Below are 17,532 nucleotides of genomic sequence, written 5' to 3' on the forward strand. Positions count from 1 at the left end.
GCTACTAGGGTTTTAAGGCTTTTAAATACCACAGACTGGTGGCAGAGCAGAAAGACGCCCCTTTCCTCTGAAAGGCAGGACCCTGTGTGCCTCACATAGCTCAACCTCTGCACTATAGCAGGGTAGAACATGTATCCATGTGTATCAGTCAATACCCCGCACCTCTCCCAAAGGCAGCAGTTGCCAGGAGTGGGTCCTCTCTGTTTTGAGGCAGGAGTGGCTCCTCTCTGTTTTGAGGCTCGAAGTTCAGCCAGCAGACTGGGGCTAACTGCTTCTGAAATATTTAGGAATTTCTGTTCAGAAGAGTTATAAATTAAGCTCTCCTTGGAGACATCATAAATCAGATCTAAGGCTGCCTGCTTTGAAGCAGCTTTCCAACACAGCAGAAAGACTCTCACTCATGGTGTATGTGAGCTATTGCTCCAGGATATACCCATTCTTCATCTGTGAAAGTTCAAGTTAATAGATGTAATAAAATAAATTAATAGGTGTAGTAAAATCAAAGCCAAATGCAAAGAGTTGCAAAGGGAATGGGCAATAAAATGGCATATAAAACTTAACACAGATAAATGCTTCTGGAACTCTTTTTCTGTGAAAGTTCAGAGAGGGATGCTAAAGGTCTATAAAGTCATGAGTGATGTGAAGGTGGAGAACAGGAAAAAGGTTTTAACTTTCTCTTCCGATACAGAAAGTAGGGGCCATCAAACAAAACTAGCAGAAGGTTCAGTTTAGTTCTTCACACAAAATGTACTCAAGTGGTGGAATATGTTACTTAACACAGGATGTAGGTGCCCACAGTTTAGCTCAGCTAAGCAAATTCATGGAAGAACAGATCTCTGGGGGGACTAGAAATGGCTGTAGTGCACCCCATCCTCTCCCCCAGCTCCTTCTCTTTTTAGTCTGTTGTCTTTCTAGTAGAAGAGGAGAAGCTGCATGTGGCCATCAGAACAGGAGTTACATCGAGTTCTGAACTGGAGAGACCTGTCAGCCAGAGGAAAAAAAAAAATCACTGTTCATATAATAAAAGTGATGGACTTACAACATACATCTCTATCACATATTGAAACCTCTGTTGTCAACACTTACCACACAATAGAAGACAAGTTGCTGGATCACTGTCCCCTCCTTATCCATCCTCATTCTCTCATATCTTCATCAGGGCACTGATCGCATCACATCAGGTGTCTAGGATATATGAGTGATAGGAGATACAGGTTTGAGTTGGCAATATCACTCACCAGCCTCAGCCTTCCACAGAAGTGTGGATCAGTGAGCAAGGTACTGATAGCAGTGCTGCAAGACACTGGGTAAATGTTGCTCCTGCTTTTTTAGAGTGCAAATATTGCAAAATATTGCAAATACAGAGTGATTAGCCTCTCTCCTGCTCCTGACCAAAGGTGCTGGCCTGTGAAATCACAGACTGGGAGCAGGTCTATGACACTGAGGTGCAGCAAAGGGGGCAGTAAGGCAGGGTCTATCTATCAGGACCCGATGTGAAGGGAACCAGCTACTTGGCTTGGTGTAAGGTTTCCTTACACATCTGTACTGAGCTGTCATCTCTGTGATTCCTGGTGAGATCCACCTACCACCATAGGACCTGCCTGCCCACTGCCTCTCACCATGCAGGAGATACTCCAGATATCCTTATCACCTTTCTCTGATACCTGTGTGCACATGCCAGTGTGTCTGCATTAACTACAGCCGTGTAAATACACCTATGCATGTATTTTTATACAGATATAAACAGCGTTTTTGAATCTACTGTTTTCAAAGAAGCTGAGGATTTGGAAAGAGTCTTTTCTTCCAGAGGAGGCAATTAAGTAGTCTACTTATTTGAATAGGGGCAGTATCCTGTTCTGCCAGTGAACAGTGAGGACGACTGCCACGACAGCCAAGTGGTGCAGCCAGCAAGCGTTTTGCTTAATCACTTTCTGGCAGGACCTGGTCTCTGTGGAACATTCATAAATAATTATGCTGGGTGCATGGGAGCTGGCTCATTGTTGTGGACCCACAACAAAGCAGAAAACAAAACCCCAACCAAATCCCAAATCTTTTCTAATTGTTGGTGTGAAGCTTCCTAGTAAACCGAGTTCAGAACAGAGCTTGTTGTTCATGGTGCAGAGGAGAGGGTATGGCATTAGCATCCCTGGGGACTCTTCAGTGACACGGAGAGGGAGGGGGGAATATCTGGAGCCCCATTGAGCATGGGTGGCAGGAGGTGAGTGAATAGGGACCTTCACTCGGAGGGTGACAGCTGCGAGGCTCCATGTCCCCTCTGCTCCTGACAGCAGTGCCTCCTGGAGCTATTGTTTCTCTGCAACCAAGATGACAGCCTTGTGCATCTTTTCACTGGGATACGCCTTCCTTCCAGGCACGGATGCTATACACATGGGATCAAGCATTGTCAGAACCTGATAAACAATAAGGCATTAAGGAAAAACAAAAGGTGGCTTTCTTCAAACCCAGACTATCTCTAAAACCAGACTTTCTTATTTCCAAGCTATCTGCCTTTCAGTGAGAGTGGCTTACCTGACTTGACCACTCCAAATAGTCAGGAAATATGCCCTGTGCTGGCAAAGATTAGAAAACAAAGTTACCTTCTCAATGCAAATAGCAACTGGTAACAAGGAAGCAATACGCTCAGAGCTTTCCAGGTCCCATTTTCTCATTCCCAATCCTGTCACCCTTATGTGCATCGGTGGCATCCTTCCTGCACTCTGACCCTGAGCTCATTGCTGTGACCCCTTTGAATTCAGTGTTGCACCTCCTGACCCAGCGCTGTGTCAGTGAGGGATGGAGGGGGCTGTGCTCAGCCAGGCACCTTGTGACAGTGCTGTGGAGACATGTGAGTGAGTGTTTGCTTTGCTGGCTGATTTCATGTCTGAACTGCACTCTGGCATGTCAGGAAAACACTCATGGAGGACTCCAGGTGTGTATCTGAGTGAGCTGAAGCCCCAAATTAGTTTGATCTTGTATGGCCTTCATCACCTCGTGGACTTGTTTAACACTGTAAATGCTGGATTAACTGCTTTGGGTTTGTCTGGAGCAAACAGTGAAAGCTCCAGGTTGGGCTGGGATGCAAGAGAGTGATTTGAGAACTGGCTGCAACTCTGATGAGAACTCTTACAAACAGCCTACAGGCTTCCCTCTGAACCACTGATACTTGCATTCCCATGTTCTTTTCCTGCTTTTCACAGAGTTCTCTAAAAGCAACCTCCTCTTGCCTGTTCCCACCCCCTGCCTCTGATCTGGAGAGAGACCGTACAAACCATTTTACTTCTGTAGCTCTTGGTCTTCCTACCCACCAGAAGCTCTGCAGAAAGACCTAAGGGTTCCCTAATGGGTTCCCAATTTAACATAAATGGATGATAAGACACTGTAGTGGAAAAGGAGAGACATTTGATTCACACAGGTAAGTGTCATCCACTAGACACTGAGGACGACAGAGCTGCTGGAGTCCTGTACTTGGCATCTAACAGTGCTCCAAAACAAAAGCAGTTGATACATTTCAGTAGTTTGAGGGAAAGCAATGAGCCAGGGTGGTTAGGGATGTCTAAATAACACCACCAGTAAGAAAAGACTACAAACAATCAGTGCTCAGTGAGAACAGAAAGGAAAACAGAAAATTAAGAATGGGGACTGCAGCCCTCAAACAGGCTGCTACTTATATGCAGGGAATAGTCTTTCTACCACAGGTAGGACAAGGAGAAGTGAACTTAAACTGCATCAAGGGAGACTCAGACCACAAAGTTAAGTTTCCTAACTCTAGGCATTGTGAGACACTGGGGGAAATTGCCTGGGGTGCTTATTGAGTCCCTGTTGCTGAAGGTTTCCGAGAACAGATTAGGAAAATACCTGTCAAAAAATGGTTTACATCTAATTGATTCTGCCTTGGAGCAGAAGGATAGACTAGGGGATACTAAAGGTCTGAGGTAGTCCTATTTCCTGAAGTGCTTTTAGATATGCTAATGAGCTAAGCAGTTCCTAAGACTTATTTGTTTTTAATACCTAGCATAGGTGGTATGTTTGGCATGGTCTTAATCATAGTCTGGCTAAAAAGAGAAGCTTCTCTTTCAGTCCACTAGAAATGTTCCAAGAAAATCATCTGTATTAAAAATGCTATTTATGCCACATATTTTAAGAGCAGCATATTCTTCAGATTGCCAGCCAGCCAGCTTCAGGACACAGAGCACATGAAATCCCTGGCTCACACATGACTTGTGTCCCCATGCACCCCTTAAGTTACCAAAGATCTGTGATTTATGACACAAAACAGCCTTGACTGGACTTGACCAGGTTGGAAATATTCACATGTGCAGGTAAGGTACCAGGCCGGAGGGGTTGGGAATCCCCAGCACAAGCTGGAACAAGCACCAGGGATACTCTGCTCTGGAGATTTCTAGTAACTTTCCAGTACAGCATGACCTAGCCTGGCTTGCTCTACTGTGCTCATCAAAATCATAAATGAGGCAACATGCTGAAATCCACATTAACCTGACACCCATGGAAAAATGGAGAACAAAAAGAAATAAGTGCTGGGGCACTGCAAAGCCAGCCATCTGCTTGTGGTGCCAGCCTGCTCCCCCCACGTGTGGGGACCCTGCAGGAATGCGGGGCAGAGAAGCAAACACCACTGCAGGGGAAATTATCTTCCATGCTGGTGACGCAGAATGAAGAAAACTGTATCTCCAAACCCGTGCTGTGAGTAGGATGGTGCTAAGCTCTGCCCCAAGTCTCCTTTTGTTGGGAGCACCCTGGCAGGATGGATCAGGGATTCTGTGGCAACCCAATTTAAACATGAAAACGCACAGAGTAACTATGAAAATTAATGCACAATTCAGAGCTTCTGTACTGCTCTGGGCCTTGCTTCTGACAGGCTTACACTAAGAAGCAATTAACTTTGCAAATGACCTGATTGGACCAAGAAAGCAAGGCAAAATCTTTCTGTCTGACAGCCATTTAAGGCAATTTCAGTTCTTTTATGCTATTTCAACATATTCTGTTTTTCATTTGCTATTATTGTGGTTTTCCCCAGAACAGTGCACGACTTTGAAGTTCCCAGCTTTGGGGATTTTGGGAGGATATGAGTGAACTCATTAGCAGGAGCAAAACTGATCACTGAATGAAATAATTTGCATAGACATTTAAATGGATACTTTTAGGTTGCAGAACTCTTCTTTCACAAAAAAGAGTAGAACGGTTTCCTTTTGAAGTTACTGCTTGAAACTATCTACCACTTTGGAGAACAACTTGCTCAGAATTTGCGTTGTTTTCTTCACATGTTTTTATTTTGAAAACAACAGAGGTAAAACTTCACCAAATGCCTGTTCTAACTCACTTAAACTAGCTCCTGAGCTTCTCTCTTACTGAAAGCTTTAGCTTCTTGGTCTCAGTTTCAACAATCCAGTTTTTCAGCAAGGTATGGAGAATTTAGCAGTTGCCAGCCATGCATAGAAATAAGGTAAGTATAAGTCTGTGGTAAAGGAAAGGAGATAGATGCATTAATTTACCTACCAGAATGGAAATGTACCAAGGGTGTGTCTATCTGACCCAGCTCAGCACCACGCTGTTTTGTGCCATGGAGATGCAACCAGCACTCAGCACTGGCACACCAGTTTATGGTGCAAAGGATGGAAATAATAGAAAAGGTAATAGCAGTCTTAGACCCCCTCCTGCTGCTGGAAGCCCTGGCTGCTGCAGCACAGGATGAGGTCCTCTGCTTTGATCACAGCATATTGGGATGAACCTCTCTGCCTTGGTGATGGTGCACTGGGATGAGCCCCTCTGAGCAGCTCTGAGTTCACTAGTGCTCCTACAGGGTGGTGCCCATGGTACAGATTCATCAGCTGCTGATGTGCTCGAATGCTCTTATCCCATTAATAAAATTGCAGTTCCCAAATGGGTGCATGTGATATTTCCAGTGGATAAGGTGATGTATTTGTTATTTCCAGTGGATAAGGTAATGTGTATGATACATACACTTATGCCCATTGAATACACATACATTGGTTAATAAGGCATTGATGCATGTGCATTGTTTATCCTGTTGATGAGATACACCGTGATTAAGTAGCAAAGGCAGAGCATCCTTGACACAGAGATTTACACCTGGATAGTCATGGTACCGCACGTCACTGGCTGGTGAGCTGTCACAGGTTGTTCAGCATACAGGGGAAGGCAGGAAACATGCAGATTGATCCTCCTACAACAACAATAATCCTTGTAAAACCATTTCTGGATCCCTCACAACACACAGAGAAACAGTTAAATAAGCAATTGGTTCTCATATGAAAATGAACAAAGTCAAGGAAAAATAAAAATACAACAACATTCATAAAGCTCCACACACTGAAGGGCACTGGGATCAGGCAACTCTGCTGAACTGAAGGGCCTTTCATGCCACTTCATGTGTGCGTGCAAATTGTACCCCCATGAATTGCTAACTTGTCCTTTAGGAACAAGTTAGATAAATGAGATTCTAATATCAGAGCTAATGTTCCTTTGAAGTGTCACTTTGCCTTTGTGCACTTCTGTTTCTGCATTATCAAAATGTCTTCCATGAAGCTTTATTATCACTGATAACACAGAACTAAGAGGCAAAATTTTCTATTCAGGGATTGAGTAGTTAAAAAAAACAATACTTCCCTGGATACTGGAAAATCAAATAGAAGACTCCAGGGCAGAAGGGCTAATTAAAAAAAAAAAAAAGTCTGCTTTACTATGAAAACCCTTGAGGGGAGATAAAAGCTGAAGGGAGGTGCATGCTTGAATAATAAAGTCTTAATGAGTTTGGTTCTGTGTCTAATACAAAGCATTGATTCTGACTGTTTGATGAAGTTAACTATTTGATTAGAAAAATTTAATTTAAATGGACACTGCCCACTAAGATCACTCTGTTGGAGAAGTCTGTATTGCTGTCATAAGTAACTACTATTTTTTTGAAGAAGAAAAGAGTCAAGAGAAAAACATCCTTTGGGCAATCATTTTACTTCATACAGCTGGCAGACTTAGCTGCATGTCTTAGCTTCTCTCTTCGCTGTGTCCACTCCTCACATTTTGTTTCGTCTTTTAGTGGCTCATAAGAGAAGATGGTTGGAGAAGTATAGTTTAAAAAAAAAACCAAAAGAGGAAGATGTGACTGTAAAGCATCGGCAAAATGTAGAAGCTGACTAGATAGAAGCCAGGGACAGGAGGCATTTCCATGACATTTTAAACACTTTACTTGAAACTGGGCTATTTCCAGTTTGAGACTGCCCTATTAAGTAGGTGGGAATCAGACACATCATTCTCAGGGGAAATGTATTGTTTTATTTAGAAAGTGTAGAACAGGAGTGGGACTGGGCCACTGACACACCTCAAGATATTAAGAATAGTGCTCAATTAGTCTTAATATCTTAAGGTGTTATCTCAGCTTGAGGTTTGAGCTTCCTTTGTAGTAAATGGGAAGAACATGAGTCATCTCACGCCAATGCAGACATTTAAAAGAGGGCAAATGACTCATGCCTTACAAGTACCTACTTCACTGATGACAAAGGCCAGCTCAGATGGAGACATCTGATGTCAAGTGAGATGACTCCCACCTTGACTGGGGAAAGTACTGATGCAAAACCTGAGGTTAGACAAATTAAAACAGACCTGTATAATATGTTACCCTAACTGGGGACTTGATGAGAAATTTTGTGTCCAATTGCTTTCTCACATCAATGTACATCAGCTGGAGAAGAAAGTCACCGTTCATTCAGGGCTCTCCTGGTGTGCTTCTGCCTCATAGGAATGAGCACCTGGATCAGGTTAGCAGAGACAAAGTTGTGGGTTAAACACATAATCTGTGGCACAGATTATGCAATTGTTCAGACTGGTGGCTGTAGCAGTTAATTTTAGTCTAAGCATCTGTGACAACTGTGCCAGCAGATACACCAATACATGATGTAGGAATATGAATGTCAGTAAGGCAGCAGGTTTTCAGAATTAAGAAACAACCAAGTAGTTATCTTCTTTTTCAAACCCACCTGTCTTCAGTTATCATGCCCTGTCCTCCACAGACTCTGACAAGCGGTGACAGTGGCCACTGGCTCATTCACAGCTGGTGAGATCCAACAAGGGTCACTGAAGAGATCATCCAGAAACTCCTGTTTCTTGGTGACTGTAACACCTTCACATGCTTAGAAGGCAACTTCTGTAGCATCACCCAGGATCTTAACCTAATCATAAGTATCGACAAAGAGGGGTTTCCCGCAGGGTCACAATCTCCCTGAGTGGCCAGGGCCAGTGGTTGTCAAGTTCATCAGTCTTGACACCATTCCTTCAAATCAGCAGTAAATGCTGCAGTCCAAAGACAAACCTCTCATTTCATCATCTACAAAGTTGTCTTTGGAATGAATGAAGGATTCAGGGCTCAGCCAAAATGACTGCATGTCTGATGCATGTTATTTCTGCTTTCCTCCCTGGATGGCAGTGTCAGGCTCTGTAGAGTTGCCTAACCCAGCTCCTGCCCATATTGGATTCTGGGTGTGTGCTACATGAATATGTCATTTACACTAAGACTCTGTCTTGCCACAGTCTCCTCAGTGCCACAACCTTATTAAGATCTCAACAGCACTTCAACACGCTTTCAGTGAGGATGGGCATCTTGTTTCACAGATAGTTAGCTTGGGGTAAAGAACCACTAGTGGCCAAGACAGTGCTTTCAGAACACCCTGAAATCACCCTGCAGAGCCAGTCAAAATCAGTAACTGGGCAAAACTTTGGACACAGCATCTATTGACAGATCTGTGACCTCAACTTTTGAGGCCAGCCCGGAGGGCAGAAGAGAGGAGAGGGTGCTTGAAGAGAATCAGTTAGCCACTTTTGCAGACATCTAAAATTCCTGTGCCCATCTTGTAGCCCTGAACAATCCTCACAGACTGGTGTGTTTTCATGTGACTGCATAAAGAGTTGATGCATTGGCTAAAATTAGCTACAACACAGCTAGGAAATGGGCAACATAAAAAAAATCATTAATCATAATAATACTTGTCATAGTTTCCAAAACAAAACGTGTTTAACCATTCAAACATCACAGGGAAATTCTGCTGTTAGGTTTCACCATCATTAAAAAGCAGACCCTGGTGCTGAAGCTGCAGGTGTTGTCACAGGCAAGCACATTGCTCTATCAACAGAAGAACAAATGGATATTGAATTCCTGCAGATTTGTATCATATTTCCCCTCATCTGCCTCCAGCTATGCCCTCCACAATATTTCCAGCTTCTGCCCAAGTCATCTGATAAAGTAACAAGGTCTATGGTGCTGTTTCTTCTGAGTCCATGCACAGATGGCAACTAGGGTTACAGAGATCTGATCTCTCAATCACTGTTTATCCATATAGGTTGAAATTTCACCACTTGTGGAAGGAGGGCACGACAAAGGGAAGGGTCATGACATGTGATTTTGCACTGCTACAGAATCTGATATGGTACAACACTGCAGACACAAGAAACTGAAGTAGGAAAGGAACTGTATGTCAAATTTTCTCTTTTTTATATCAATAACAAGTGTTTTGAAATCCTCTAATTTAAAAACACTTTGGCATATTTGTTTTCTCTCTCTCAGGTTTGTTGGTGATGTACAGTGTTGAACACAATTCTCTGTTTGCTCCATCCCTGGCAACTACTGAGTCCCACCTGCATGCCAGCAACTATGGACAAAAGGGTTAGAGATCTAACTTGCCAAGTCCTACATTGCTTTAGTTCGGGGGCTATCAATTTTTATGAGCACTCACAGACTGTTTCGATCCTTTTTCTTAGCTGTTCAAGTGCCTAAATAGCAATATTATTACTTATATTCATCAAGTCTCTCATTAATCCAAATCCTGCCCTCTAACAAAAAAAAAAGGCCTCCAAAGGGAGGAGATTTCTCTGAGTCACTGGCAGAACTTGTTTTCTGGTCTCATGGGCTCCCCAGCATATCTGGCCTTTAGTTCCCCCTCTCTCTGGTTTTATGAGTCCTCTCTTGGATTACAGTCAGCTGCCAGAGTCCTGCAAGGTGGCAATAAATGAACAAGAATGTCTGGGTACTTCTCTTAGAGCTGCCAATCAATATCAGCATTAAGTAAATGACCTGGTGCTTGTTCACACTGCCAAGTAGCACTGAACAGGAATTTGGGGCATTTCTCAGCAAAGAAAAGTAAAATTATGAATCTGTCCTTATTTTTGAAGTTTGAAGGCTGCTGGCCTGAAATAATTAAGCATTGAAATGTGTATGTTATAGCATGGCACAATAGCCAGCCATTCAATGACCTAGCTAATGAGGAAAGATGATCTCAATCAGTTTACGAGAAGCAAAATGCTTCCAGCAGTGTCCAGATGGCAAAACAACTTGCTGTGTGGTAGCATTTCACTTCCACATGACTGGGTGAAATCCTGTGTGAGAAACAACAATGTTGAGCCTGAGTCCTGGAAATCCTCACACATGTGCTGCACTGTCAGTGTACGGGCAATGCCGTCTCAGCCAAGAACAGAACTATGGCCTCACCTTTAAACACAGTAGCGACACTTGCGGTTGCCTACAAAGGCAAGTTACATTCAAAAGCTTCTTGCTGCTGGAATATGAGGATCATGGTGGGCCACTACTCTTGTGGTGCAAAGACTTGCCATTCTCTTGTGACAGTGATGAGTGTCTCTAATGAACATCAGATTTGCTCCCCTCCTTAGATGCCTGACCAGATGTGTTAGCATCACTGCTCACTTTCTGCTGAGCAGGACATTAACTCATTGTGACATTGGGAACAGTGAGATTGGGTTTATAGTTTTTGCTTGTTTGTTCTATTGTTTAAGTTGAGAGAACTGTAATGAGGTAAAGTACCCTCTGGAAACAGCTAATTGGATTTGAATAGCTTAATTAATGGAGACAGTCACCTACATAATCTTTTTTTTTTCCCCCAAATAATGGGGATCTGCATTCTGCAAAGAGTCCAAATCAGCACACTTTATGATACAGTGCTGAGGTATTGGTTAACCATAACATTCTTAATGGTTGATGAGGAACTGGAAATAGTTCTTTTGTTCAGGTAAGATATATTTACTTTCAAATGTCATGAGCCATACACCAAAATACTCACCACTAAGAACTGGGGAACTTTACAGTTTGCTTTTTATCTTTTCTAAAAAATACGACATGCTTATAAGCAAGAATTAAAATATGACAAAATTATCAGAAATCAACTGATGTCTACTTTAAGGTTGAAGTGCTGGTTGAAGGTCTTATGAAATGAAAACATTTTTTTAATTTAACCTGTAGAAATTTTTTTGCTATTATTGTTAATTTGGATAAAGCTGATGAATTTATGGTTGTAGCATTCTGGGTCACAGTTTAACTGCAGTGAAAGGAGAACATTTGTGCCACATTCCTGCTGCCTGTTGGAGCAGGAAAAAGGTATAGTCCAGGTATGGCTGTTCTCTAAAGTGTCACCTCCCATAGCATTCAGGAATCACCTGAACCAGGTAGTGCTTAGCTGCTAGTAAATTTGATAAAAGTCCTTCTCAGAATATACAGGGTATCCACAAGGCAGAAGCAGAATTTCCCCTCTCTCAGATTCCACAGGAAAGAGGTATCAGAAAACAAAGCCTGCTATTTTAGGAAGTGGGGGTGAGGGAGGAACAACGATGGGACATAGACACAGCCGCTGGTTTGGGAGGGACTTGAGAGCTGCTGAGAGAAATGCTGAGACACATTTTAATAGAAGCTACAGACTGTCCACGATTTCCTTTCAGCCTATCATCTTTCCTAAAAAGTATGCCTTGCCAGACTGGTATTGTGATGGACCAAGGGGCAGACTTAAGGTTTATAACACTGACAATTCTGGTGCTCAGTCATGATACTCTGTACTATTTTTATAATGTTACGTGGAAAGTTTCTATGAAATACAGATCTTCTGTAAAGTTTCATAGGGTCTTCTTTTAAAGGAGAGCCATGCTCTCAATCTTAACAGCATTTCCATGGAACCAGGACTTCACTACATTCTGAAGTCCCTGCTGACACCAAGGGAGCTTCAAGCTTTGAGTCAGTTGGAATACTCTCACCTCTTGTCCATGGACAGGTATTGTTTAGCAGAGTTGAAACACATTTGGTTTGGCACTTACATATTGCTAATTGTGGTGCTGACAGATTAGCTCTATCACCATGCTGTGAAATCAAACATGATCTTAATTGTCTTGCAGGACTTAGATTTTTTTAAGTGCTTAGTGCTTATACCCTCTGTATAGGTCTCTTTGGATATCAGGTTTGCCCTGAAGATCAAGATCAGGTCTCTTGCTTCAAGCACAAAGTACAAAAACAAGTTACTGTGCAACAGGGACATCTCCTCCCATTATTTTCCCTTCGATTAGGAGACAAAGGACTCTATGGCTGAACCTCTGCCACTTGCTGGATGTCTTTTTGGTTATCCTGCTAACCTGCACAAAACACACTGTGATTTAATTTTCTTCTTTTCTTTTCTTTTTTTTTTTTTTTTTTTTTTTTTTTTTTTTTTTTTTCCAGTTCTAGTGGCCTAGTAGAGGGAGGAAATAATTGAATTGGTTGTTCAGCAGACTTCTGGATATTGTAACAAATGCTTTGTGAAAAGTCACATTGGCCTAGTGAGGTGTAATCAAGTTGTCTTAATGCCCCTCTAACATTTCAGACTTCTGCAAGTCTGTTGAAACTGTATCCTCCTGCAAACAAGCTCAGAATCCCTTTAACCAATGTTATAGCTTTTTGAGGCAACAGGCGCAGTTTCTAACATACGTGAAACCTAACTTGGCTCCTACTTGAGGGTACGGGTTTTTTCCAAATCTCCTGATTAATTTTCACCACCGCATTTAATGCATTGGTCCTGAATAACCTTTACAGAGTAAACACGTTACATGTCTTCTGCTCCTGAAGCATCGTATCACAAAGAGGTTTTCTGTGGAATATAGCTGACATCTTCAAATTTGTCTTCTTTCCATAAATAAATCTATTCTAATGAGGTCTTTTGTGCCAAGAGCATTTTCTGTTCTCCAGTGTTAATCCCCTTGCAAGTCTCTTCGGGTCTGCAGAGGAATCAGTTGCATCATTGTTGGTGATCAGTCACAGCTTCTCTGAACAAACATGGACCATGGTGGTACTCAGACCCAGAAACCAATGTCAGGCTAATGAGGCAGTAAGAGCAGGGCTTTTTAGTTTAACTGAACTCTGGGAATATGAATTCCCTTCTTACCCTCCCTAAGCAACTTGGTTTTTGACAGATAATGCAGAGAAATTTTGTCCCAGAGATACAGCTCTCTTCTATATACCACCTGCACTTTATCGAGAACATTTGCCTACCAGAATGTCCAGGTTTCCTGCTGCAATGTGTATTCATAAAAATGGACAATCCACACTGGGACAAGAAACCTGATTGCACTGTACACAGAAAAGGGATTTAAGACATAAGTGGAGACTGAAGAGGCCAGCCAGCTGACCAGGAATTGTACATACAATTCCCAGCAGATTTCCATTTCCCACAACTAACAGAAATACTTGGGAAGCAGAAGATAATGTAGGACAGCCTTGAAGCCATCTTGCCTTAGAGGGCTGAAAAAATAAAAAGTATAGCTTTCCCCACCACCTCACTCCAGGTACCTGACTCAGTAGGAACAGGGCCTAGTTTTTACTTAGAAGGGGGCCTTCTTTTATATCCAGTCAACAAATTTATACAACTTATTTTGCAAATTTACCATCACAGAGATTAACAAAACCCAGAGGTTAAAAAAATTAATTTAAATGTAAATTAAACTCTTTCTCATCAGCCATTAAAACTACTGGTTTTCAAATGAAAAGTATAAGCACATATACTTGACTATGTTTGAGTATGTACAAGAATAGGTCCTATGTCTGCAAAATGTCCATTTGCATAACAGCTAACTCTTTTTCTGAGAACTCATATCAGGAAACTATTAAAATAAAGCACAAAATAAATAAATAATTTAGAGATCTCATTTGTATGAATCCAATTCATAAAATATGTGTATGTGTGAAGGGGAAGTAAACTGACCATAAAACAAAACAAAAAGACATGAACTCACTGTGGAAGGGCAGCTATTTTCAGTCAAATTTAAAGAAATGCATTCTATTCATTCAAGGCTTTATATGATGGTCTATTAAATTATAAGAGTGAAAACAGATTCTGATTTAAGAAGAGATAGCATAGCAAGACGTGATGTGTCAGAAATGTAATTGTGTACTGTACGCTGATGCTTCGCTTGTCTTCAATTTATTGGAGGCTGATCAAACAGGGAAGCTGATCATAGCCAGGAGAATCTTAACCCTCCAGAGTCCAATACTGTAGCTTTTATATACAGCAGTAGTATTTCCCCCTTGTGTAATCAATAGGGCAATTCACATTAGTTAAGAATTCACAGGAAGTAAATCCCCCAAAGTGCAGTTATAATCACTGGGGCTGGAGGAGAGATCTGCCTCTGAAAATTAGGCCATAAAGATCAAACTCACAAATAATATAGGCATGGAATTTGCCTTCTTAATGGCAAATGAAGCCTGGGTGTCTTGCAACTAAATATACATTGCAAATCTGGCTCCAAGTGTTGATAACACCAACCCCTACCTTACTGTGTTCCAGCAGAATTAACAACCCTTGTTCATCAAGTCTCTTCATTACCTCCAAGGAGCTTGCCTTGTCCCCAAGACACTCATGACTTCTCTTGTGGCACAGAGGCCTCTTTCAGTCTCAGTCCCACATGGTTCTTTTGCGCTTTGGTTGCCAAAATGTGACATTCAGGCAGCTTGAGGAGAGGCAAAGAAATGTATGTATAAATAAAAAATGAAAGCTATTTTGCAGTTTAAATGCTATCTCAAACATAAGGTTTGACAGCCCTGATATTTGAAGGGAAGAAAGGAAAGACAGATTTTGACTTCTGTGATCTAGAATGACCAGTCTTTGGCTTCTTACAGTGTCAGTGAAGAAAGGTAGTACCCAAGGAGCAGAAGTTGCAATACCAAATGAGGGGTTACGGTGACCAAGCTCGGTGTAGTCTGTGGCGATCATGCCCAAGTCCTAACAAAATCTTATCATGTAGGAGAGCATTAATTTTACCCAAATTTAGTCTCCTAGAAATCAAGCATCTAAGCAAACCTTGGCATAGAGCTTATCTTTATAATCAGTGGAGACTGACCACCACTGGCATCCTAAAACAGGAGTGTAAGCTGGGTGGGCTGAATGGCTTTTGGGAGATACCTATCAATGACCAGTGACTATAAACAGAGGCTGTCTACACCAGATAAGGTTAAGTGGAGGGTGTCAACCTTTTCTTCCTTAGTTTCAGGACTGATTTTTGTTCAGAAGTTTACCCTTCTAAGACTTTTAATTCCAGTCTGTAACACTGGAATGAATGAATGAATGCACAATGAAGGGAAAAGAGTGTACATTGCAAAACAGACCTCTTTGCCCAGAGACTTTCAAAATCACCTGAACCACAAGAAATTCAGGTTCTTCTCAAACTTTCCAGTATTGATAAGTTCCCCAGGTATCTCTGGAGTGAGGAAGGAGAGCTGAGCAGCCTACTCAAATCTTTTCTTCTCTACATGCTCTGAAAATGGACCTCCACACCGACAGGAAAGTGATTTATTGAAACCCACTTGTCTTCCATCCTTGTCTCAAGGTTTCCTCTGGTGCAGCAGGCACAGGCAGGTAGAGGGAGGTTCAGACTACAACTTGCCAGCAGAGGCTTTTCTGTAGTCTCTCAGTGGTTAACAACAGCTTGTACTCATAAGCTATACTGCTTCAGCCATTCCAGTATGAACACAAACTAGTATAGCCAACCTGGAGAGCATATGTAGGATATACATTTACGCTGCACTAAAGAGTATTGAAAAAATACCTTAATTGGCTTTATAGGTTATCCCTCTGTGTCTTTTCGCTGCTGAGTCAGAGAAACAACTCATTGATGCCCTACTGACAGCAGCAAGTGACTTTTCATTGGAAAAGAGATGCTCTCGGTGGCTTCTGAAGGGATTGAAGGAAAATGTTGGAAAACTAACAGGTCCTTAACAATTGTTTTCTTATGGTTATAACCATAGTGAGGACGACCTAAGAGAATCCTCACCATGCCAAAAAAACTCTGCAACTGTCCACGTTGCTCAGAAATTAGGACATATTGTATTTAGAGAGGAGTTGAGTAATGGACTCATTAAGCTTCAATTCATAATGCTTTGCTACTGAACTGTAGTGCTCAGGAATGGAACTGTTCTGGAAAAGTCACCCAGAAGAGCCAGCATGTGGTTCCAAAGGACTCCTATTTACCAAGACAAGAACAAATAACTATTCTGAATAGGTAACAAATCCAAAGAGAGCAGGGAAAATGGGAAAAGAAAGAAAGGAACTGAGCATTTAACTTGATAAACATCTCAGGAGGCTTTCCTGCGATTAGTTGATGAATACATGGGCTGGTTGGTGCTGTATTTACATCAACCCTTACTTTTCTTCTACGCTCTTCCTCTTATGACAGGGTCATATTTGTTCGGTGTTGTCCACAAGGCAAAGGGCAGTTGATGATGGATAAAAGATAGAGAGAAGACCTCAATAAACACTACTTGCAACCTGAGGGAGTAAATAACAGGCATGACTCACTTTGAGAACAGTGAACTTTCTGAGCCACTGTATCCATTTTACCTGTAAGTCTGACATATTTGGTCATCGCTACATAATTTTGCCTATGGTGGATGCTGACTTGCAGATGTCTGGGAAAATAAGCTGGAGGGAAAACCAAATCAGGTGGTTTTCTTCTCTTGCATTCATGCTGGAAAATATAAGCAAAACATGCAAAACCTCCCAGGAGCCCCATGTTTCTGTTCAAATGGCTTTGTGCTTAGCACTGGTGGTGTTCTGGAAGCTGTCTGCTGTATATGATTCAGTCATTTCATCACAAGCATGTATTTTACATGCTATAAATACAATTTTAATTCCCTCAAAGTTCTTTTTTGTCAAAGGGTTCACTTTTCCTTTAAAATTGTTCATGTCCTTTGAATGCTGAGCACTCTGTGTTTGAGTTCACTACTGCATTAAACATAGTGAGGGCAGATCTAGGGATGTAATGGGACAACAGATTGGCCAGTATGTGCACAGATTTGTAATTGCTTGTTCCTGCCTCCTCTGGAAACAATGAAGGAGCAGAAGCAGCTGGCATGCAGAGGAGATGAGGCGTAACATCTCTCTAGGAGTGATGACTGCCCAAGCACCTCTGGCCCTGCCAGTCCTGGGCTGCACACTGGCGAGAGCAGGCAAGCTCAGACGGCTGTTTTTGAGGCTGTAGTCTGTTCCTATTTGTCTACTATTTGTTACTATTGCCCAGCATGGTTATCTTGCTTTGATCCACAGAGTGTTGTTTGCTGTGTGTTGTCGTGTTCTCCATGTGTTGTTTCTGAAACTGGAGCAATGATGCTGACAGGGTTGGGTGTTAGACAACCTTGTAATTTGGCCCTTAGTGTCTTACAAGGGGAAAACAAACAGCATAAAAAGCACCAAAGTGTGGCTTAAACAAAAA

At 42.1% G+C, this 17,532-nt stretch overlaps 1 long non-coding RNA gene across 4 annotated transcripts in view; it reads right to left on the bottom strand.

Annotated features, from left to right (window-relative positions):
- Nucleotides 1-7,640: 7,640 nt before the first annotated feature.
- The window catches only part of LOC116783122, a 31,268-nt gene continuing 21,376 nt past the window's right edge, over nt 7,641-17,532 (bottom strand). For 2 of the 4 annotated variants that reach the window (XR_004355483.1, XR_004355484.1), the window contains 2 exons: nt 16,468-16,589; nt 14,074-15,812 (listed from right to left, as the gene is read on the bottom strand). This is a non-coding gene — a long non-coding RNA (uncharacterized LOC116783122). Of the gene's footprint in view, nt 7,782-8,009; nt 8,084-14,073; nt 15,813-16,467; nt 16,590-17,532 lie in introns of those variants that run through there. The other 2 variants (XR_004355486.1, XR_004355488.1) reach the window with 2 other exon arrangements.

Source organism: Chiroxiphia lanceolata, chromosome 1 (genome assembly GCF_009829145.1).
Source record: "Chiroxiphia lanceolata isolate bChiLan1 chromosome 1, bChiLan1.pri, whole genome shotgun sequence".
In the NCBI taxonomy this organism is placed as follows: domain Eukaryota; kingdom Metazoa; phylum Chordata; class Aves; order Passeriformes; family Pipridae; genus Chiroxiphia; species Chiroxiphia lanceolata.